Here is a 27,645-nt window from a genome sequence, read left to right as displayed (position 1 = left end):
TTCAGCTCTACAACAATTGATAGCATCATCATCATTTACTAGTCTGAAGTTAAATATCATTGTCCAACACTGAACGGACACTTAACAGTTTTTCTTCCCTTCCACGTCAAGCTATATTTCTCATTCCAATCCAATCAGCTAATCAGTCATCTACCTAATCAACAAACACACTTCACGATTCAACTTTAAATTAATCGAGTTTTTAAAACTCTTTATTTTAAAACTGTATGTTGTGCCATACATCACTATTATTAATTCACTGTAAATAAGTTATCTTTTCATATATCTTATACTATATCCAATATTCTATAGGTTTAATTTTTTCATAAATAAAGCCCAAGGAAAAAATACTTGTCCAAATTGCTGCATATTTTTCTCATTTTATATACATATATAATTTTAACTTTTTTAATAATTACCTTATATACTTATAAACACTACCTAAATTAAACAAAATAAATGTAATAATTATTTATTATATTATAATTGCAGTGTGAAAACTTAAATAATGCTGTAAACGAACTGTTATCAGTTTGAAAATGAATATCATGAATATTAAATATAATATCTTCCAACTTAATAATTTTTATCTTTTTCTGAATATATGGGAACTTTATTTAAGAACAAAAATCAACTTTTGATCAATATTTTGAGATGATATGATAGAGTTTGCACAGTGAGTGAAAAATATATTCATAGGTAAAAAATGATTTTAAACATACATTTTTGAATTCTTGTGATTTGAATATCGGTTATATTCTATATATATAATATATATATATATATAATATATATATATATATAATATTCATATCAGTAAACAAAACATACCTGTAGAAATACATTTATATTTGTATTGAATACGGATAAAACATTAAACTAGAACAAAAAAAAAGTGAATCGAAAAATTCAAAATAGGTTGTCTGCCAGGAAATAGTCACATCAAAAATAAAATACGAAGAAAGCACGGCGTGAAGTACTTTTCATAAACCCAATTTTCCAGGAAGGAATAAACGAGATTTAGTAGGGAGGAAAGAAGAAACTCATATTTTATACTTGGGCACCCATTAAACGTTGTAATTTTTTTATATCATAAAAAAAAATTACGAGTATAAGGAGAACCACAGTTCAAAACAGCATTAATTCAGCAGGGCCATCTATATAGCGTATAGCGTGCACGTTGTTATTATTTCCGAGTGATGGGGTCTAATTATGTTTGAATTTTTTACACGAACTCTTTCCACCATTCAACCCTCTCCACTTCCAACCGTATTATCTATCATATTTTGTTGCCAATAACATAGCTTGTAAAAAACAAACATCAATCTACGTTCACCCACCGTTTGGTTAAAATTGATATTAATGAACATAATTTATACAACAAATGTATGATAATATACGAATTCGTCTGAAAACAAAAATATACAATATTAAGATCACTTATAATGAAGAAAATATATCTTCGTAGTGGATATGCATAGTAATGTTGTACTCACATATTTTGTAGATTGGGTTTTAAAAATTTAATATTAATATACCATATTACTAAAAAAGGGTTCTTTCCACATTTGCAGTTATTTAAGTTGATCAATTAACCGAATTAAATCTCTTGAATTCAATAAGTTGAATATGAATTGAAAAAATATATAAATTTAATAAAAGTTCAGAGTTGGGTCATTCGAACAACCGTAGATTAGGAACAAATTAATTTATCCTTGCAATTTAAATTTACATGGATAGGAAAAAAAATGGAATGTTAATATAGGTATTTTAAATATAATTACCTATGAATAAGTAGCTGATTATAATTTATTTATATACAACTGTTAATGAAACCGTTGACAAAAAATTCTATAATTTTATATTACATCAAAATATTGACATCACTATAGTACTATAATAGCATTACCTAGTTGCGCTATGTTTAAAATGTTTTATAAATTACTTTAATTCCAGAATAATAAGTGTTTATAGAGTACCTACAAATATTTAAATATGATAAAATTATTACGATAGAATCGTTTAAGAAACCTTACCTATTTTGTTTATTCTATGTAAAATAAATAATTTATTATTATCACACTGATGTTTAATTATTAATTATTTTCTAATAAAACGCATTGCAGTTTATAAAAATATTTAAATAGATCTACCCAACAGCATTGTATTCATAAATCTGTTCAACTATTATATCGTGCATAAGTATTGTATATTGTCTTTAAGTATTCAATTTTAGATTCTGGGTGGAGCAAAGAGGCTATTGATTTTACAATGATGTGTGCTTTTTATTTTTTTATTTAGATGTTTGACAGTTCAAAAAGTATAATTCAGCATGTAATTTATGAACTAGAAATTTGAAACCAGTGATATTTTAAGCCTGTCATATTTTTAATTAATCCATAATTTTGGAAAAATTTTGAAAAATAGTAAAATAAAGTTAAAATGTAATCAGCTGTTATTCCACCTAATGAATTTATTTATTCGTATAGATAATTGCAACTCAATGCAACCACACATAACAATATAACTGATCTCGTAGTATTAATAAACATCTCATCTATAGGTTTTAAGTAGATGTAAGTACTACACGCTCATATTTTTTTATATAGAGGTGCCATTTTAGTTTTTTTAATAGGGGTGCCAAAATGTAAGCAGGTCAATCATTTTCTATCGTCAGTCCTCTTTTTCTTTATTATAGCCAGTACATGTATTTTATGTATGTATGCGCATGTAATATTTCTGATGCTTGTATACTATGCATTGTATTGTATAATGCAGACACAGGCTGAAAATCATGTATACATATGTCAGTTATAACATTAAATATTAATAGTTTTAAATTATAATACATACAGAAATTTCAATAAAATTTAAAAAATATATATTAATCGATACATTAAAAACTTTGAAATATTAAATAAATACCCCCTGAACTCCAAAACTTACCTTGAATTAAGAATTAACTAATAATTAAAATTAGAAAATGTTTAAAGTAACCATAATTTATTCTCTTTATATTCACAATTCACTACTTTACAAAGGTCAAATAATACTTTTTATAAAAGAATATATCTCAATGTACTTAAAAAGTCATTCAATGACGAACACAATGACCATCTCGGGGCGTGTTTTCTTTTATTGCATCAAGGCATTCGTTTATTTTTTGTGGGTCAACAAAAATAAGAATAATAAAAAAAGAGCAATGAGCCGAACCTTTTAATATTAGACCAATCGTTTTGGATCTTTTGAAAAATATTAAATATAAAAATCAAACACAGAGTCATATAGAATCAAAATTTCTAATGTAACCAAAAAAAAAAATGTATCAAACAATAACATATATTGAACATACTAATAAAAGAAGGATAACTATACATATTTTGTATTGTTCCTTGAAAATAGGTATTATTCTTATTAAACTAAGCCTAAGCTTATCATCAAATGTTTTAGTCTGGATGACTTAGATTGAAGACGTATCAGTATAGATAACTATACTATAATATTAAATCAAATAACATTATAACATATTCATCTGGAATATTTTTATTGCAGACATACACATATTTTTAGTAAATAAATCGATGTGTGTAAAATATTACAATAACTTTAAAAAGAATATAAAATATTCTTCGCCTTCAAAAATTAATAACATTGTACGATAAAATATAAATAATAAATATCGATCAAACCTATAATGTAAGCCGTATTTTGGGTGAACTTCTTTGATTGTAAGCGTGTTTAGTTGGGGAATAATGCGATAACTTCTAATAGTCATGAATTCTCAAATCGGAATAGGTACACGCATTTCAGAATTTCTTACTTTATTTCATAATAATACAGGCAATATCCTTATAGGCTACAATCTAATAATCCAGAATTATATTTTATAGTATACAATCAAACAAACGGAATGACTGTTAAACATTTTTTAGCGTTCGTTAAGAACCTTAGTTATTTATTTCGTAATAGTGACATTATTTTCAATTAAATTAACTAATGATTAGAAAATTCAAATATTAACAATCGAAGTAACGCATATATAGTGGATGTAAATTCATAATTCGTCTTATAACTATGTGGAACACAGGTATTTGAAGGGCAATCAAAGGCTATGTTATGGCCCTACAACCATTTTAGAGGCAAACAACCAATGAGGTATGTATCGTGTATGTTAAATAACCGTAAAATGTATAGTTATTTTTATACTGATGGATAAAAATTACTCCATGGCGGTTATATTTGATTAAATGTAAATAGTTTTATAATGTATTTGTTATTTTAGTTACTAGCTGACTTACTACTATATTTTGTTTGACGTTCTTCACTTATTAGAATAGATATTGTAAGGTATCTAATACTATTTTATACTTTTCACGCCTGATTAAATAGATAAAAGGTGTTACATTTTAAAAAGTGTAATGAAGGTCTATAATATGATTTATAATAATCCATAGCGAGCTAATAATCCACATAAACATATCAATACAGGGTTGTATTATGTTAGGGTGGATCACACGATGGAAAAGCATACCGATGAGTATTATCTGAACACAATGTTTGTTATAACGATTTGTAAGGCTTGTCATTATGGTTTAAACGGAAATAAAAATATTAAATTATTAATAGGTACCTTCAAGATTTTCTTAGATAGAAAACCATTGATTTTGATTATAAGCATAGTGTCCTAAATATACAGTTATAACAGATTTTTTCCAATATTTGTATAATATTGAAGAAGATTCATATAATCATACGTTCATTCATCATTGATGTATGTGTGGTTAGATAGAAAATCGATTTTGAATATTGATAAAGTATTAGATGCCTGCCCAAAAATAAAATGAAACCCGAACAAAAATTATTCATTGTTTTCATAATATGAAACAATCTATTATGGCGGTATAAATAATAATATTCACCAACGTCAGAAATGTTTCCCAAAATAACATATAGATACCTACATAATCTGATAGCAGTAATAAATATGTACCTAATAGGTATACCTAGTAATACATTTTGAAAAGAAAGAATAAAATATAATAGTTAAAAAAGAAAAAAATTAACATTAAATTACAGTAAATCTGTTTTTGCGGAAAGTTATAGAGACTCAAATGTAGTACGTATATTAATTTAGCTATATTTATTTACCAAACAATTTCTATAACCCTGAAGAAAATATATACCTACATAGTACAAGGCTGCATACTATGTTAATGTGATGTACTGAGAAAAAATGAAAAAATAATAACAAAAAATGTAGCGTAAAAAACAAAAATTGATTTGTTTTATAGTATAAACTGTATACTGTACAAGCGTTGTGCTGGTAATCAATTTTTGTGAATCTAAACACTCTATTCGACGTTTACACCAGTTGAATAATTAGTGAATATGGTAATTATATTCAGAATAACAAATTGTTGATACTATTTACTCTGGAATAATATAGTGTTAAAATATAAATTATATAGTATAAGAATTATAATACACATCAATGATACATTCTGCAGAAAATATGAATTATTTTGCATTAATATCAAAATAAAGACACCTATACTGCAATGAAAACGTATTACCCAGTTTTAATATTCCTGGCTGTCAACCATGGATATTTTACCTGACATTTTTAATGAACTGTTTGCGTATATATTTTTAAGAAGGTTTTGGCGCCGTTGTGAAATCTAAAAACATGCAAAATTGTAAATAAGTAATTTCTAATTATTCATACAAGAAAATAACCTTTTTTTATAAAATTATTAAATTACAATACTTAATTATTCATTTATTATTACTATAATTTCATAGGTAATCTTTGTTATGAAATAGACAGTTATATTGTTAAAATTAATGAAAAACAAAAAACCAATACTATCTCACATCAAAGTATCTTTGGTGGTACCTACTACCTGTTGTATACAACATGCACCGTTATCTAAAGACTAAAATGTTCTATATTTGGGACACTTTGTCTTTCAAGTTACAACCCACCAAATTGTCCTTAATCCAATTATTCTGCTGTCGTCCGCAATAATATAATAACTCGATTAGCTCTTCATATCTAGTATACGCGATCTATATGACTATAAGTAGATAATATAAATAATACGAAGCAACCAATGACCACAACGTACAAAATATTTGTAATATGACGTACAACTATTTTACTACGGTCTTACTAGTATCTTTCAAACATATATATTGCATACATACAAACATTAATCATAAGTACAATAAATTACAAATTAGAGCGTTGTAGAGGAGTATTTAATAATTGCTGTTCCTATGTCTATGAGTTTGGGTACCTGCAGTAAAAGCAAAATATATAAGTGTCTAATACTCTAATGTGTCTATTACTAGTGAAGTTACTTTTATCAGAGGATCGGATTACGAATCCTAGAGAAACGGATGGCAAGTTATGTAGGGCAAGTAGTGATGTGGAGTGTCGTTCAAGTCTCATTTCGCCGAAATTTCATCACACTGCATAGTTTTACAATCTAACCTAACGGATATCTCAAAATGGTGGACCTTTTTTGTGAAAAAAAAACTACAATCTTTTAAGCCTCTAAATGTCGGACATCTTTGAATAGTGGACAAATTTCAGCGGCAGAGAATGTCTGGTATTGAGAAGTGTCATATGTGGTTACTGGTTATGTAGGTATATTCACTTTCGGATGGCTACACGAAAACGGTCAGTTTTAACTTATAAATGAAAATTATTAAGTCGAATTTCAGAGCACTTCACAATATAGTCGCATCGAAAACCATCATGAATTGGACGGCGAGTGGGACACGAAGAAATCTAAGGGCAGAGATGGTTGTCGTAAGACTGATGACGTGCTACCCGCTTTCCGAAAACATACCTTAGGTCCAAATGATAATATAGACAGCGGTCGCCTTTAACAGAGCTTACCGTGGTTGCCGGCGTGTGGTAGACTTCGGGCTTATAGAATCTCACTATGGAATTCGAGGACTGAAAGTTGTCATCGAAACGTTTATCGGAGAAATCGTGACCTATCTTGTACATTGCAGTTTGCGTTACTATATCCATGACAAGTCTATTATAATGAAACTATCGTCGTGGCCGTTTTCCCTACGTATGTCTCCAACGCCCAAAAGTGAACATTTAAACCGTGTACGTACTGTGTGTTGTATAGTGTTGGATACTGAAATCAGTCACAAATCTTTATCCATAGACCAACCAACCGAAACGAGTGTTAATCACATCCGACCCGGCGGCGACATAATAGCCACCGATTTTTCAAATAATAAACGTCAATGCTACAGATTTAGGAAGCACAAAGTCACCCATATTGTCCGCAGGTTCCTTGTGTAAAATAGACGCTTTAATACGGATCTGCGGTAGTTATATTACTATGTTAAGTTAGTTAAATCCAAAGAAACCTTGGTAAAATAATCGCGTAACGTGTTGTATTACGATTTACTATTTTTAACAGCGACTATAACATGATATGAATGAATATCAAGTAATGTCGCAGATTATCGTCGGTTCATTTACAAGCCGACGACACAATATGCGTAATGCACGTATGTACTATTTCGTAATGAAGTTGAAGTGCGCAAGTGCAGTGTCCGATTTCCGATGTACTTACCAATATTAAATCACGTAATACAGATTAAATTTTAACGAAACTATCCATATACAGTAGTCGCCGCTTATTGGACTCACTTTGGGACCCGACAATTTGAGTCAATTAACCGAATGAGTCAATAAGGCGAATGACTCAAAAACCTAACCTAACCTAACCGTGCGAATCTGGACCAACCGTTTTGAGTCTAATATGCGAATGAGTCAATTAACCGTGAGTCCAATAAGCGGCGACCACTGTACCATAATACCAAATTATATATATATATCAGAAATCTTAAGATCTAATAAGATTTACTACAACGCACAGTGATCTCACTAATCTTACTAATTTACAACCATGGCGTAAACGATTTTTGTTTATCTTATACAATTTTAATTATGAGTGTACTATGTTAAATTAATTTGAAAAAGTTTTTATAATTAATTTTTTTTAAGCTACTTTTATATTTGATGTATAATTCCTAAAATTATAGTAATAATACTATATGGATTCATTTAATTTAGTTTAGTTTAAGTTCTAATAACTAATAAGTGGCTCATATTTATTATTTTCAACAAGCCAGAGTTAAAATCTAATAAGATATTATATATTGATATACAAACAATTAAATTCAGAAATACCATCCGCATAATATTCAATATTGTATTATACTAAGAAGAATAAATATTATAATAATTATAATAGTTATTTTCCGTAATTACTTATTGATTATTATTATGATGTACAAATTATTTTATTATTTCAAATACGTATGTCTTTATAAGCCCTGTATTAATATAATTATTTACACAGCATCTTTGACCCCAATAGATTTCGTCTCAGACAGTAAACTACTGCACTGTTTATTATTATTATAAGTAAAGCTCGTTGATCAAACTTTTGAAGGAATAATATTATATTAATATATGTTATTAGAACTGTTATTTGTAATTTATATTTTTATTCTTATTTGCAATAGGAAATATGTAAAATTGCCAAAAATAAAAATGATTCAATAATCTAACCATTGGACGACTTTATTACACGTTAGTAGAAAAAAATAATATTAAGTTTACACAGTGTCTCAAATTAGATTTTTAAACTAATTTGAATGTAAAAAATGACAAGTGGTATAGACTTATACTTATAATAAGTGATATGTATATTCTTACACAGTGTCGTCGCAGTTGCTCAATCATGACGTTATCGCTTTCCAAGATTGATTATAGGGTTAAGTGTTTTAAACTAAAAACTGATACCATCTTCATAGCGGTGTTCGTGTTTTAACAGCTGACATGTTTATGATTCGATACCATAAAGTACAAATATGGTGTGTGCCGTAAATTAATACCATCACACTGTATAATAGACTTATTTAAAGTCGTACTCGTCTGAACTAGAGGAAAATGTAAGAAGCTACAAGCAGTATCCAAAATATACACATAGATGCACCTATGACCTATTTCATCGCTTTTACGAATTTTTCGTTAGATTGGATTGGGTCAAGATCATGAAAATAATTGTACTGACTGTAGATTATATTATTATGTATAGGTACATACATTGTATATTATAATATACAGGCTGTAAGTTAAGCTTTTGTATTGAAGGAATGTGCTACTGATTGCAGTGATGTTGGGAACAACGATATATATACTAAAATGTCACCTTTTATAAGGCCAACTTCAAAATCACCGAAACATTCAACCAAACTTACATGAATTATACCCAGGCAGTTTCATGACCACAAGGTCCGTTGAAACGAACCCACCGCATAATACTATCGAAGTTTAGTTCGAATGTTACCTTTAGTTTTTTTAGTGAAAACGAGATTTCCTAAAGGCTCTCAGTTGTATGGTGTGTCATTGGTCATCCGACTAAATGCTAATGATTTTAAATACAAATCAATATTTATCGGTTATTTTCAAGTAATTGCTAGTCCATTGATACGATTCGCAAGTCTGCAGTTTCGTCAGGAAACAAAAAATATGACATCACCCATCAAATCCAACAATTAATAGAATTATTAGAAAGCTGGTACAAATACTGTAACAACAAAAATAACAACGACGACAACAGCAGTGACCTGTACGTCATAATTCGTTTAACCGCGGGGACGGATACGAATAATACACAATAACAATATATTTCGAGTAAGTGGGATGCTTTGTTGAAGTGGGACAGTCGAGACAGGACGACGACGGCGATGATGGTGACGATGACGGGGACAGTGACAATGACGACGACGAGGAGCTAGATTTCTGGTCGTCTGATAATAATATTGTGGAGAGCGCAACTGGTAGGCGAACTCTGCCACCAGTGTACACGCTATACATCGCGCGTTACGCTAGCGATCGGGCGGAGAGGGCGGGCGACCGGGAATAACGGGTAACGACGCTGCCGGGGTGACGGCGGCGGCTGTGGCGGCGGCAGCAACGGCAGCGGCAGCAGCAGCAGCAGCAGCAGCAACGTGAGCGTCGGTAGTGGTAGCGACGTTGGGGAGGAAGCACGGTGGACTAGGTTGACGAGGTGGACGAGGTGGACGAGGTGGACGAGGCGGTTGCCCAGAGGTATAGAGAGCGCGTTATCCAGGGTTGTTGTGAACGTATTGATTATGGCGTGGCGCGCGCGATGCACACGCCGCCGTCAGCGGCGCGGAGGCGGCAACGACGACAACAACGACGACGACGACGACTACAACTTCTACTCCACGGCCGCGGTGCGGGTCGTTCCCGGGACCATCTGCCTCGCCGCCGCCGTCCCACGCGTCCCGCCACGCTCACACGCAGACCACCGCCCGGGCAACCACCGCCGACTGTGTGCGTATTATTATTATTATTATTATTATTATTATTATTATTATTATTATACGCACACCGCGCGCGCGGTCGCCGCCGTCGTCGTCGTTGGTGTTCGCTCGTTCCCCGCGCGTAACAGGTAAAAGCTGTGCGCTCCGACGTTGCCGCGGAACACGCGTCCCGTGAGCAATATAATATATTATTATAATAATAATGATAACAATAATAATAATAATTTATAAATGTACGCAATGCGCGCTTATACCTACGCTGAGGTGCTATAATATATTATGATTGTACGAAGTGGTCGCCGAAAGCGCACCGACACCGGACAACCGGGCCGTGACAAGTACCTGACTGCGCAGAGCAAATTATTTATAATACATCTATTTTATATTTTTATGTACCGTTCAACCTGTAATATGGTTATGGTATGATAATATTTTTATGTCTCTCAGCAAACCGTATAATGCATACCAATATAATATTATAATATATAATGTGCAAGCGAGCAAATAGATATTATACGTCATATTATAATATTATAATGTGACAATGTGCGTTATGCGTGTGTTTAAATCCCATTCAATTTCGATCCCGTAAAAACGTAGGGAGTCTTCAATTTTTCAACTTTTTTTGGCTTGAAAAATTGAAAATAATATTACTCTGAAGCCTACAACACATTGAGAATCATTATCAAATTGCACAAGAAACACAATATTTTGTTCCAAGTTTAGTTTCAAATTAGTTGTTTTTACCATTAAAGGTAGTTCTTATTTTAAAGCATTACTATTTTCTTATTTAATAAATGTGAAAACTGAAAAGACATTAAGTAGAGGCAATAATTAAAATCAAGAGTCCAAAACCATCCATTTTAACTATCGATAAAAATCCTTTAAAAAATCAAGCCCTGATATTAAAATATAAAATGTTGGTTAATGATATTCAAAATTTAATTTAATTTGAAAAATATTAAAACCCATAATTTATACCAAAATAATAACTGTTTTATAATTTGTATATAAAATCATTAATTTAAAATTAAGATTCAACATTATATTAATATTATATAATACTACTAACTTTAATATTTTTCATTGCTTTTTCAATATTAAAAACACCATAAAATGTAAAAGTGTTTTTTTTTTTAAATTGATACTAAAATCGATATATTTGGAACCCAGTTCAATCAATTCTGTGCAATAATATAAAAATTATAATATCAATATATTGTTTTTAAACTAAATTCAGTAAAAAGTTATATTGATAAGCAAAATTTAAATAAATTCTTATTTCTATTTCAAGCTCGTATACAAAAAATAATACACCTTAATTTGATTTAATTTTTGTCTATCAATTTTTCATTAAGAGACAAGAGTAGGTGCGATGTATGTGTATAATGTACTTTCAAAAAATTGATACTCTAAAAATTATTTATTCTTAGTCCTCGAAGTAAAATGTTAACATTAAAAGTATTTTCTATTATGTAAAGTAAAAACCTAAATATTGATAAAAACTGTCTTTTATTTTTAAAACAGTATCTTATGTTGCCGTTATTATTCGTATGTGTGTCAATAGTTATTAAGTAAACAAACATATACTTACTGTGGCTCGGTGTGGCGCGTTGGCTGCTACCAGTCGCGGAATGCGACTGGGTGTAAGCAACGGCCACAGCTACTAGCTCCCGGATGGGTGACCACCCAGGTTCATAGCAGTTAAGAATCTTGCCACACATTCACGTGTTTGCTACCTACAGTAACAACCGTAACAATCGTAAAAAACAACCTACCGTGCCAACCTAAACCCTACCACAGTTTATAACTCCTACAACACCTAATAGCCTTAGTCGCCGGGCTTAAGTCCAATAAAAAAAAAATATATGTGTATACTTACTAAACAACTCAACATGTAAATAATATAAACAATTATATTATACTGTATTATGCACACCAGAGTTTACCCATTCCGTGTTAAGGAATACGACGCTTGAAGGGTACATTTTAAAATAGTAACACCTTCCATCTATCACATAATTTTATCTATACCAAAATTATAACTCAGTAATTCAAAACTAAATAATTTAAAACAGTAAATATCAAATTAAATAATTGTGTTGTGTATCTTTTCAAAATACGGAGAAATATGAACAATTGAAAATAATATTCCATAGTGAATACTAATGCTATAATTTATAATCGAAAATAGTATAAACAAAAGTAGAAGTGCATCAGTCCGAGTGCTATGACATTTCCAAGATAAATAATTGCAAAATAATACGATATCATTGGAGCAATCGGTATAACTGTACATGCACTATAATATGCTGAATATTATATTTAATTATTACCACCACCGCGGAAACAAGAACATCACCATGGTCACCGCCAAAAATGTGAATGTATTATGCATAATTTTCAATAATTAATAAGTCTTCCTGAAAAATAATGCAAATACAACACTACAAAACTTTTGTTTTGTGTTTTGCCTTCTCTAAAATTTCCGTCCCCAAAAATGTAATTGTTCACCAGGGCCAACTGCCCGCCTTACCCACGCCCTTTAACACTGCACTGCGACCGTCTGCTGGACGTCTGAGCCCACTACGGAGACTAATCAGTAATCACACATAATACATCGCACGTTGAATATTTATTATTATTATTACCATTATAACTAGGCGTAACACATAGGTATTAAATATTGCAATAGTATTAATGTATTATTATCATCACTGTGCGGTGACCTCGGTACCAGTGTATGCCACACCATATCCGAAATCCGAATCACGTCGACGAGTTTAGCTGCTCGATTACGTTACGACATAATCTACGCAATCAAAAAGTCAAAGCACTAGTCTAAAAAAATGTTATAACAAATTACAATACGTAGAGGTACTCGTACTTATAGGTATTATTATACATTAAAAAATGGTTAATTATTTTCAAATAAAAGTACAGTTTTTATTGTTAAAACGAAAGGCTCTTACTATAATGTATTATTCCTATTACGATAATTTTATTTTATTTTATGTTCCTAACTTGATATAAATAATATTGACCTTTTTGATTTAGGTACCATTATTACTTGTGTTGAGCCAATTATATGATTTCGATGGATTAACATTTTCAAAATAATTAAGTATGAATTAAAGTCAAGTATAAATTTGATAACAGTAAAATCGAGTGTTATTGAGATGACATTATGATTTACCGATACCAAATACTCTATATGACATTACGGGACAGTCTATGATAAGAAACATGACATACTTCCCCCCCCCCCGTAATCTTAGTAGTTGCCTATACATATTCTGCCGGGCACTTGCCACTTATTTTATAGGCACTTGCAGGCATGACAAAATATATATTTATTATTTATGTCATAGATAGTGAGTAGGTTTTTATTATACAGGTAGGTACATATATTATATAGTCTATATTATATTACATAGTGTAAAATAGATAATAAAACGGGCAGGTAATTTACAACTTTATGAGTACATAATTTTTTTAAAAATTTTGTTTTTAACCATTTTAAAATAAAGAATGCTCACAATACATTTTTTGATGAAAGAATTAATGCTTACGTTTAATATATGATCTACTAATAAAAACTTACAATTTAAACAAATATTTAGTTTTATAGCTAAATAAAGATTAATTAATTCAATCATTTTGATTTTAATTCCGACCTTACTTTATTTTAATATACTTTTAATATTTGTATTAATAAAATAAAATAGAAAATAAAATATTAATCAATAGACATATCATTTGAAAACCACTCATAATTTATTTATTTTTAGTTCAGATTTTTTGTATAAATATTGAATTTATTTTTAGGTTATTTATTATTATATAAAACTGCATTTCGAATAAAAGCAGGATAATTAAGCAGAAATCAATTTTTTTTGCATAGATAATATTAAAGATATATTTATATTAACCTCATCTGTTTTACAATAAACAAGTGTTTTATTTTACCAAACCGCTTTCAAAATAAAAAAGTCGATACCTTTATCTACAATTCACTAACATAAATATAGTAACAAACCTTAAAACGATGTTCCCGTGAGACATAATTCTCGACAAATGTGAACGAAGAGAAAACTGACTACCTCTTAATATCGGTATCTTATTGACTATAGTATCATGTTTTTTTTAAATAAAATTATTAACAAAATTCACCTACTGTAACAATAACGATAATAGCCATTTTTATTATTATTTTTATAAAGTTTTATATCTCAACATTAGCTTTATTTCAATAGACGATAAAGGTTTGTGATGTATAATAGTCATAATATTATATTGTCTATGGTATAAAGGTTTTGATAATAAAAAAAACAAACAATATATTATGGATTACATACCTTTGTTAATTTTAATGAAAAAACATTTGCAGACGAATTGTGTTAGTTTTTTCATTTACTTTTAAATTAAAGTACGTCTAAAAGAAGCTGGTGTTTTAATTTTAGTCAGTATACATCTATCATAATAACAGCATTCATTATTCGTAGGTATATAATAATGCATAATACACCACCATCAATAATAATTACATGTAGTTATAATTTTTTAACCATTCTCTGCTTAAACGTAATACGCCAAAATAACATATCATATTTGAGCAGAATAGAACAATTAAACTAAAAGAAAATGTACTCGAACATAAGTTTATACAAATCTAAAATAATCGTTTTAAATGTTAATAATTAAGTATTTTCAAATACTAAATAGTAGATACTAATAAATACAAAATTTCTAAACATTTTAAACTGTTTTTATAAACCTAACAAATATACACTATAATTTAACATATTTTTTTAGTTTTTAAATTATCACATTTGTATATTAAAGTTAATAATAAGTGGTTTCAGTTAACCTGACGAAATATTTATTTTATAATATTTGTCGTCTGTCAACATACAATTTAATTGTTTTTAATCAAAAATAATAATTAATAATTTCTCTCAATATTTCACTAAAAACCATTGAAAACAAATTATTAGATTTATATAAGTCTGCATTTTATGAGAATATTAAAATATGTGTATTAATTAATTTTAGTTTTATCATAAATTATAAAAATTAAGATGATAACTATATATTGATATTAAACGAATTAGATAGATTAATTTGTTCTGTGCACACAGATCATCTTTTCAAGATATATTTTGAGGGTGGATTACAATGTTGCATTTTATCACTATCACGACGGCATTCGAATTTCAAAACTCATTCAAATTATCAAAATAAAAGATAACCAGTCAAAATAAATTAGTATATATATTTTCTAAGTCAAAAATAATTCATTACGTTGACATTTAATTATAATGTTGTACTAAAAATAAAAGTTGTAAAATAACTTAAGATTACTTGATACTGCGATCTACATCTAAAATTTATTATTACTCTAAATTAGTTAAACACTCTTACTAATTTAACACCTAACAAATCTCAAGTAAATATTTTGTGTTTGACATATATTAAGCTAACATTTGTGAAACAAAAACTTCTCTTATACTTCATGCATTAAAACCATAAGACTCTACTCCCATCCCAAAAAAAATATAATCCTTCCTAAATAATGCATTATCATAAATCATTGTCTTTTGACATAATGTTTTTAAACAAAAGGTATAATTATAATAATGAAATCTTATCTTAAATTATTTATAGATACTCGAATTAAGTTTTTAGAATTAAAAGAAATCCCTTGAGAACTTGAAATTAACATTGTTCTTAAATACTGAAATGATGCATATCTAGATATTATTATTGCCATAGTTGCCAAGTAATATCGACAAAATATTTTTAGTTAATTTTATGATAATTCTTTTTTCATAATATTATAGAAACACACAAAGAAAAATTGTATCCATAACTCATACGCAATTAATAATTATATTTAATCTGCAATCTTTATAGCTAATTATTAATTTATTGAAACAATATCATGTTGTAATTTGATTTAATATTTTTTATTTAGTATGAATTAATTTTTTAGTGTAACCAAAAATTTAACAATTGACTTTAGTGCTAATGCGTGTAATGTCAAATTTATTTCAAATTGGAGAATACTTAACCTAGTTACAAATAATTAACTACTGTGAACTATGAAAAGGGACTACTCACTTACTAGATACGACTAGTATTAATCATCAAAATCACTTATATCAAGATTGATTATATTATAACTGTATAAAATAACGTTCATTTTAATATGTATTAGTAATCTGCTTAGAACCATCAACACACATGCAGTTTCAAACATTATATCACCATAACTATTTTACAATAAAAAAAACCACACAAAAATGTAAACTAATAACAATAATTTTTAACCAGGCTATCTGTACCAGGAAAATCACTAGAACAAGGTACAGATGAATATTTAAAAAACACACCTTTTTAATATAACAGGGTAATTAACCAATTGTGCTAGGTATAGGCCCGATTTTTCCTTTAATATATATACAAATATTATTTTTAATTTTTTGAGATTCAAAATTCAAGGTATTTCAGTAGGTAGTTAAATGTCTTACTAAGTATGATAATTACTAAAAATGTTTTTATTAAGTGTATTAAATATATCTAATATTGGATGTATACATCTAGTATAAATTATACCTCAACAATTTATATAAATTATACCTCAACAATTTATATAAATTATAAATTTTAGATTAATATTATTAATTTTAATCACTAAAATATTCAAATCACCATAGCCTTATATCGTATAAATCTATTTGCATTATTGGCCTATTATTCTTAGTACAAAAAGTTGAATATCTCAAATACTACCTATTCTTTAAAATATTGATTTTAATAGGTACATCAAAATTTTCAGAGAACGTATATTATACTAAATAAATTTAAATAGAAAAGGGTGTTCCCATTTGAAAAACAGAAGTTTGCATAAACTCAACCTAACCTCAAATTTTGAAACAAGGTCTTTAAGTATAATTAAAAATTCCAAAAATTCATAACTTTTTAATTTAAAAAAATCATGTTTGTAAAATAGATATATTATTGTTTCTGTATTATACATTTTAATATTCTAATCTTGATTATAGTACTTTATTTTCAATTAATAATCTTATGAATAATACAATTTATAACAATATTATTTTTTCATAATAAATCAAACTCACAAAGTACACATTTAGATATCTTAAATATTTAAATAACACAAATAAATCTTAGGAAAACAAAATTAGTAAGAAGAATAAGTTAGAAATAAATTTTATGAATGGGAACACAGAAGTCAGTATGCCATGCTACAGCGTAGAATATATAGTATTATATATCTTACCAGCTAGGATAGAATAACAATAATTTTTTAAAACCCTCAACTATTTGTATCTCAATACTTCAATCATCACCAATAGGTTATTAATTGATTAATTGTATTGATTAATTGTTTTCAATGTAATTACAATTTATCGTATAATAACTAACAATATAGGTATTATGTGTAGTACCTATACATTTTATTTTCTCTTTTATTGGATTTGGATCGAATTTCAATAGTTATTTTAATGCTTTTCGTAAAAGTTTTTAGTTATTATTTATATGCATAGATTATGTTCCTAGAAGATTAACTATATATTTTAGAATGGAAAGAATAATACCTGCCAATTCCATTACTGAATACATTCAAACATTAAAATAGTATTGTCCTCGCTAAGAGCTTGTATTTAGATGTACCATGTATAATGTATATAATTGATAGATTCCGTAATAATAAATTTATGATTATACTCAAATGTTCAATGAGTCTGAAAAAATGTATATGCTTTAAGCATTGAATGATTTTTATTTTTGTATACGTCATGGTAAAACTTCGATAAAAAACAAACTTAAAGATAAAATATTCTGAGTAATCAAATTTATTTATAATTAAAGGTTATTAAAGCCTGAATCCAAAAATATAGTTTACTCAGCAAATGACCTTTTTGCTTTTATTTGAACAAAATTAACACGACAATTCAGCATAATTAATTTGCACTGACTACGAATAGAGTATTATATTATAGTTCCGGTTACATTTATCAAAATCTAATTTATTTTGAATAATAAAATTATTTGCACAAAAACAAGTAGAAATAAAAATAAAAATCAATATATTTCACACAGACTTTATAATGTGCAAATAATAATACGAGTATATTATAAAATTATTGTTAAGGTATATGAAATAAAAAATAATATTATACAATTTATATGGTAAATGTATTTTAATTAATTTGTTATCATAAACATCCAAAACTCTCTGAAGACTAAAATACTACCGGGTAAATGTATCGTACATAATAAATGTAATTATAATTTATAACAAACAAAAATACATAAATGCACATAAATCAACTTGTTGTAATATAGGAGCTGAAACCCAGTAACGCACTAACGCGGATTCATAAGATCCATTATTAATTATTTTAGAATAATAATACGTATATTATGGGTGCCAGTAAGCATGCTTCTATTATCCTTTATTATTATACTTTTCTAAAGGATTATGACGAAAATCATTAGATATACCTTCTTGAAAATCCAATATTAATTTCCATGTTATAACTATAATATACGAATATTTTTTTATTTCGTGTGATGTCAAAAATGTTTTTGTTTAGTGTATATCATTCAATTTCCGTACAACAAGTACAAAAGTGCATATATAAAATAATAAACATGTTTGTAATAATATACCTATTCAATTTAGATTTTGAACGAAACCAATAAGATATTGGTTTTACAATAATGTGTTATTTTTTTAATAATTTATTTGTTTTCCCTGGGCTCAAATTTGTGGTGAGACAAAATACTTTAAAAGTATCATATTCCTAATGGACTTTCTATTGATTGAAAGTCGAATGCTTTAGAATATGGAACTAATGGTAAGTAATTTTGTAATTTTCGACCAGTTTTAGAGAGAATTACAAACTGCAAGAAAAACTAAGACATTAACACAAATGTCGTTTAGAATTAAATTAATGTTTATAATAATAATCATTGATACCTTAATAGATGACAGTAAATCAGTTCTATAATATTTTCTAACTCTAATATAAGCTTCAAACAACAATGAACACCATATGCAATAATTGAGTAATAATATAATATGAGCACCAATAGTGATTTAGGCCCCTGCAAATCCTATAAATATTTTATCAAAATGACTTCTAAGGTCACTAAGGCTGACCTGAAAAATTTTAAAAAAATGAAAATAATTTGATTTGATAAAGAAGTTTACTTTGCGTTATATTCAATGTTTTTAATAGTTTTTAATAGTTTTTAATATATTTAATATAAAAAATTGCTAAAATGATATTTTTTTTTAAATTTGCTGAAATTAAAAATGCTCTGACCGATGCAATTTAAAGTTACTTCTGCATTCAAACATCTTTACATTTTTTAAAACGGTCCTTAAATCTCCTCATCCATAAATTGATTTTGAATATTTTGATCTAATGACTAAATTACATTGTGCGTAATATGTAGGAGAATGATTCCGGTGATTGGCGGAGAGTACCTATACCCACACATACAATAATTTCCTATACATTCAAAAACGAGTAGCCGCTGCAATTACCGAGAGAATTGCCTAGACACAACTCCTTAATAATAACTTATTTGCAGGGGCTTTAGTACTATTCTTTAGGTGTAATGATTTTTCAAAAAAATTAATTTCAAAATAAAATATCGGTATTTTTCTGCAATAATTTCTCTTCGAACGAAATAAAACGCTTTTAATTTAAGCTCACACTCGATAGGTTAAAATTTCACATGGAAATCTTACAAGACAATAAATTATTCGGACTTCGAATTCAAAGTAATTAGGTGGATGGGAGGTATAATATATTATCTTGACATGAATACCTCGTGACTTACCTACTCGAGATATCATATAAAGACAAATACTTTGGCACTTTGTAATTCGTTTTTATAATAAATGGCGGGAAGCGGCGAGGGTGAGCGTGGCGCAGAACTATACAATATAATACTAACGACGCACCGTCATCGGCGGCGATTCAGCAACAGTTTCCGGGAGTGAGACCGAGCGCTGGGGGGGGGGGAGAGTTGATATTTTATACGGGGGGAGCGCGTGTACCTACTCTTATACGACTCCGGAGACTCGACCGCTGCCACCACCGCCTCCGTTACAGATAATAATCAATACCCCAGGCACGCGTATCACGCAAGTGTTTGTGTGTGTGTGTGGGTATGTGTGTGTGTGTGTGTGTAGGTGTGTGTGTGTGTGTGTGTGTGTGTGTGTCAGAGACAGAAAGAGTTTTCTACACTGGCCCACACGATAATCCCATGGAAAACGACACATGACTGTCGCACTGACAGAAGAAAAAAATTAAAGATTAGGATTTGTTGGATTTTACCAAATGCTTAAGACGCGTGTACATTGTATCGTATATTATATATAGCCGGGATAATCGAAGGGAAATGGCTTAACACCTGTAGTACGATCCACCCGCAGATCCCTTGACGGGTCGAGGGATATAGGTTAGAAACCCACGCGTTGTCCTTGGACACCACGTGCTGGCTCCACGATATTGTTGGTAGTACGTTAAAGGAAAGCCATATCCAACACTCAACATGATATACATCATAATAAAAACATCAAACATACTATTTATGAGGCTGATTGCAGTCTTAAACAATATTCCAGACAAGGGGTGTGCCTATATAATTATCTTGTCAATAGACAATTATTGAATAACTTAATTGCATGAAGTGCCTATACATGCATTGTTATTGTGGCAGAATAGAAATTCTGCACAGCTTAATAGAGTTCTATAAAGCGGACTCATTTAAATTTAAATTCAATGAAATTAATACATAGTTTTGAAAAGATTAACAAAAATGTTTTCATTGTTATGTAGGTAACCGATCTGCTGTATAGGAGGTATCGAGTCACCTATGTGGTAAATTTGAATTCAATGATAAATCATTGCATACGATGTAAACTATTTTGAACAAAGGTGGTCTAACTAAGGTTACCAAATAATTATTTAAATTTTAAATAACAATGTTATGATATTTTAGCAAACTTTAGTATTTTTACCCCAGATTATTTGAAAAGTACTAAGAATTTTCAATTTTGAAAAAGCACTAATTAGTTCTAATTTGATACTAAAAACCACCCCCCCAAACTTGAATATCTGATCATTATTTTTACTAGAAAAAGAAAAAAGAAAATTTAAAAAACACACATCATTGTAAAATTAATATATTCTTCTCTGAATTTAGAATCTAAAAATGTATTTAAATTTAAAATCTATATTGCAATATAACAAATAAAGTACGTGCTATAAGAACTTACAGGCTTGTTTAAATTAATTTAAAAACTTTGAAGTCGTTTAATTTTTATAACAGTGAATCATTTAACTACCTTATGAAAGTCAACTTAAATTATTTGACTAATAAAGATTTAATGAAATAGTCTTCAAATTTATAATAATAAATAATAAATATTTTGTCATTCAGAGTGATTCACCAAGTATGCTCTTTCCAATTTTTTCATTAATAAAGAATTTATTCAAATTCTGGTTTTCGGAATTTTCGAATATACTCAAAGAAAATTTTTTCTTTTCAAATTCTTGAATTTTCTTGTACTACGTAAGGAGTGTCCTTGATGACACAAACTTCCGTATTTCAAATAAAAACCCCCATTTTATACTGTAAATTATTTAGTGGATAATTTTTTTGAAAATGTTGATGTACCTTAGTCAAAATCTGAATTAGTAGTTTATTAGTTATTTAGTATTTTATTGTTCTTTTGTCATTTTTATAATTAATTAATGTTGATAGAATAATATTAACGACTAATATTTTCAAATCACCATAGCATCCATATTTTATAAAATTAATTTGACACCATAGATCTTCTACCCTTAGAACACAAAGATAAATAACTCAAAAGCTACCTGTGTGAATTTCGATTCTGATATATCAAATTTTTCACAAAAATTACCCACTGAATCGTTAGTTGAAAATGAAGATTCTCGATCAAAATCAGAAATTTATAACTCCACGGGACACTTCTTAAGTAGTATAGAAAATCTCGAGAATATAAGGTCTTTAGTATATTCAAAAATTCCAAAAACCAGATTTTGAATAACTGCAATGTTGAAGAAAAAAGGGGTGACCATGCTTGACGAGTCACCCTGTATATATATAAAACCACTTTAAGAGTAAAATGTATATCTTTACACAATTATTACTAAGGTAATTAGTACTAATTACTATATTATATCAACTAAATTTACATGAAAATAAATCTACAGAATTATTGCTTAGCCAGGCGTAATATGTAGTATATTACCTACTCATACATTTAAAACTCAGTTGCATTTTAAATGATGGATCATGAATAATATAATGATTGCCAAACAAACGTTTTGAATAGATTTCATAGTATAAAGGATTTGTATTGATATTAATTAAATATAAAGGATATATTATAGTGGAGAGAAATAAATTATGGGTCGAGTCTCAATATACAAATCTTAATGGAAAACCGTGGTTCATAATACACACAATAGTCCCTAAATCTCTTTGATAGTTTCTGTTATAGGATAGGATAAAACTTAACTGTTAAATATATTATAAATTATTCATTGTATTCATAAAGTCAAAATAAACATAATATTTTATTATAAATACGTATTGTATAAGAAAATTTGTATCAACTGATACTACTTCACTTAATAAAAACTAAGTTTCAAAAATAATCACACCAAATTTATGAATTATCATATTTGGAAGTACTTAAATTATTTTTTTCATTTCATTGAGAACTCATCATTTTAACATGACTCAATGAATAAGATTTTGCATCTAAATGTAGTTACCTAAATTAAAATAATTGTTCAATTGTTTTTATATTTTATATGGTGAAATTCCGATTAATTTAAAAATGTTTAAATGGTTTTATTAAGAAATATATGCAGTACATAACCATTTATTTAGTCATTTCGGTATTGTGTATATTATGATAGGTACTATTGTAACTTAAAATATTTGTTGTCTCCGTTTCTTTTAGAACCTTCACCACTCTCTAGACTGCGGTTAAGTATCGTGATTACGATTGCCAGTTTGCCACCCAATTCCCCTGTGGTCAGGGTTTTGCAGCCCATTCGACTAACCACTGACCCTTCAAACAACCGACTACTCTAACCAAGCCACGTAGCTTTTACATCAGAAAAGATACTGTAAGTCCAAATTTGAGAAAATATTTTTTTTATACATTAAACAAAATAATGTTCAAATTTGGACAAAATTTTTTAATCTCTTAACTATTATAGTTAAGTGCTGAAAATTTAAAATAAAGTTTCACGCAAGTAGGTTGTTCTGTAACCAAAATATTTAAAAATATATAACGACACTTTTTTTTAGTTTTTTTATGTTCAAATGTGGACGAAATATCATATTAAATAACTAAGAATTGAAAAATAATAATTTATGTTATTTCGTTGTAAATTAAAAAAATTATTTGTCGGTAGGTACTTGAATGTTTTTAAGTGTATTATTATATTTTAAACTCACAATGACTTTTAAATATACATATATTTTTTTTTTTACGAAAATGAATTGAATCTACTGCGTAGTACTAATGCTTAATAGTAAAATAAATATTACTTTTATCACAATAATATAGTATTATAGTCAAATATACTAAATTACTAATTAATATTATTGACTAACAGATCCTCTTCGCTCAGAATCGTTTATCGTTCACAATGACTTATTATCATTGAATTCATATTTAACACTATCCATTACAGTGACCAACTTGTAACCTACTATAGAGGAAAGCGACATCCACTTCGTCATCCTTATCTATTTTTTTTATTTCTATGATGTAGAAACAAAACAATTTTAGAAGAATGATATTTTGAAATTTTTTTGATCGAATTATATGATAGCATGATTCAAATTATTTTGGAAAATCCTCAAAATAATTTATGAAAAAAGACTGGGATAAATAATTTTCTCACAAGTGTCAACAAAAGTTGTCATATGATATTTTTAATTTCTTTCCTTTCAATCTGTGAAATTTAACAAAATTTGTCTTTAGGAAAACTTTGGGCACTAGCTTGGAAATGAATATTTATTGATGGCTATTGTGTAAGCAATTTTGTGTTATGTGTGTGAAACTGATAACTATGCAGTACTTATTGAAACTTTTATGAAAACATACTCATCGATCAAATACGATAAGAATTCCATTCAAGCTTAAAAAGAATATTTAGATATGCCATGAAGTCCTCGACTGAAAGAGTACTTAAACTCTACTAATTAGTAATTACGATAAACTATAACTTATAGTTATAAGTATCTGCTTACAAAAATAACCACTATGTTTAAATGTATTTGGACTTATTATTAACACAAAATAATAATGATTGTTGAAACCCAGTATACTAAATATTTTACCCAATAATATTCTAGTATGGTTTATGTAGTAGTGGTTTATTTTCATTTCAATTATAAAATCCATATACATAATCTAGCCTACATCAAGAAAAATGATGTTCTTTCCACTCCATCTTCTCAGTTACATGTGTTTTCATAAAAAAAAATACATTTTACTCTCCATGTAAGGACAAATTACTGTATTATACAATGTACTAAAATATCGTACTCTTGTGTCAAGTGTATAGAAATTCATCAACGAGAAAAAGAAAGGCGTGCATGACAGACTCCCGAATCCCTTGATTAATAGTTGTACTTCGGACATACTCAAACATTCAAGCTTATATTCATAATTCCCAATTTTATTAGCGACCATGCTTTTATCAACTCCTCGTTTATCTTTTTGCTTCTCAAAAAAAATACAACTCCAACACTGAAAGACTAATAATAAACTTATTATTTATTAGGTATGTTACCTACGAAACTTACATGATATTTATTTATTTATTATAACAATAATCGTATTTTATTTTTAACATTAATATCCCTCAATGATTTATAAATGTTACTTTTAATAATTTTTTTGAATTTTCATTACTTTTGAAGAAAATAAATTATTATAGCCTATAGGTAATGTTAAAAATGTAACCTCTAGGCAGTGTATATCAATTATCAATAATAAAATAGGCAATATTAAGCACTTTATCAATCTTTAACTATCTATACGAACAAAACAAATAAATAAATATGCATACCAAAAATGTTGAAACTTCGATCATAATATTGAATACCTAATAATATTGCATATTATGTGTTTAAACATCACAAATACTCTTAATTTAATTTTCGCTCTAGGATAATAATCATAACCAAGCTTATATAAACCATAATATGTTCGATTACAATATAATATTATCTATAAATCCTATTACCATCTTTATATTATAGCTTAAATTTTGTGTTAGTTCAACTTTATTTTTTCATGAGGAAAATTCTACCAAAATACTATTTTTACCCACCCAAATTATGGTTATGAATTATTACACAACAAAAATTGTAATGAGCACAAAGGTGAAGGGTTAGTTAACTTTTTCGATCATTAAAAAAAACTCTTGACATGTGACAAATTTTGATTCATTGCATTCAACGGTCATACATAATTTAATACAGCTAGTGTGAAAATTCACAGTGTACGTCAACTAATATTATATGGACATCTGGTATAGATGGCTGAAGTTTTGGAATCGTTTTATCATTGTCATTTCGAAAAAAAACTTCTAGTTTCAATGAAGCATGTTTTTATAAGTTTAAAACTGGCTTGAGTGTATCTTAAAGAAGTTTAACTTGAGATTTATTTGGATATTTTTGGTTTTTTTTCTAACAATCAATAGTTTGGTTAAAAGACAGTTAATAGCCGTTAATGAAATATTCTGTCCAGAATATAAACCTATTATAGAAAAAATAGGTTTTACCATACATTTTTTTAATGCTAGAAAATGTTCCCACGCAAGAAAAAAATAAAAGTAGATAAAAAATGTTACTTATTAATATTTTTGTTAACGAAAGCAATTTGTTCGATTCAAACCATTCAAAACACAAGTATCAAAAATATCAGAATAAATAAAATGTTAAATTATAAAATCAAAACAATTATTTTTGCATTGACTACAAGTTTCATCATAATATCATGATACTATGGCTAAGGATATCTGAAATATAGACTAATTTATTTTCCATTAAATGTTATAATTTATAACTACCTACATTAACTAATTATTTTTCATTTTATTTCATTTATAATCTCGGCATTTAAATAAAACTCATAATCTATATTATATTCAATTCTAATAAAATCTACTGAAAACTAATTTAATAAAATAATTATTTTTCATATTATACACTATATTACAGCATTGATATGTTATTTGTTATTTATTCACAATCTATTAATATTAGGTACGTAGATTAATTTCAAGATTAGTTTTATCTTGACAATTTATTCATTATTGATTTACCAACCACCCGATAACATTCATTATTATTTATTATAGTATAAATAATCATTTTACTAAGCGATAAGTAAAAATTAAATAGTATATTTGTTTTATCTGTATTGCGAATAATAAACAATAAAAAAATAATATTAGAAAATGTCAAAGTAGTTTTGTTTTCTCAATTAAATCATCATTATTATATTTTAAGTCCAAATAACGTACTTATTGACAGACAATTTATATATTCGAGGTCAAAAACCTCGAACAACATCAAATATTGAAATCTGATTAATATTACAGTAGCTGGCAATTCAATATGAAAGACACTGCATACACGATACACAATACTATCACAGAAAAAAATTATGTTCTTGAAAGTGCTCGTACGGTTCACCTACTTGTTTATATTTCTTAAAAAGTTCTCAATAAGTTTTTCTCTTTATTTTATTTTTTCACCCCATTTGGAGGCTGCATTTCTTTTCTACTCTATAAACACAGAACATTATTTTCTCGTCGTAGCCACGTCAAAGGCAGCTGATTACTCCATTTACGACATTTCACCCCTCCCATGTACCACCATTATGTTTTACACACGCACACATATTTTCACCTTTATTTTTCTATTTTTCATTTTTTTTCTTTTCTTGGCGAATTTATCGAGTGATTATTTTTTTTATTCTTCTCTCCAATCGGTTGTTAACATCGTTGTTAAGACTGTATATGAACAGTAATAAACCGTTCAAGCATTCACACAATAATGCATGCCCATGTGGCATACGTGTACTAATACTAATACAATTGAAAGCTGTTTTCAAATCCCAGAAAATATATC

General features: G+C 28.1%; 1 protein-coding gene across 3 annotated transcripts in view; it reads right to left on the bottom strand.

The window, feature by feature from the left end:
- LOC111028601 (regulating synaptic membrane exocytosis protein 1) overlaps positions 1 to 27,645 on the bottom strand; it is a 192,797-nt gene that overhangs the window by 139,622 nt on the left and 25,530 nt on the right. The gene's annotated exons all lie outside the window — the stretch shown is intronic.

Source organism: Myzus persicae, unplaced genomic scaffold, assembly GCF_001856785.1.
Source record: "Myzus persicae strain clone G006 unplaced genomic scaffold, MPER_G0061.0, whole genome shotgun sequence".
Lineage (NCBI taxonomy): Eukaryota > Metazoa > Arthropoda > Insecta > Hemiptera > Aphididae > Myzus > Myzus persicae.
Note: the sequence above shows the minus strand (reverse complement) of the source record. Positions and strands in the feature narration are given on the sequence as shown.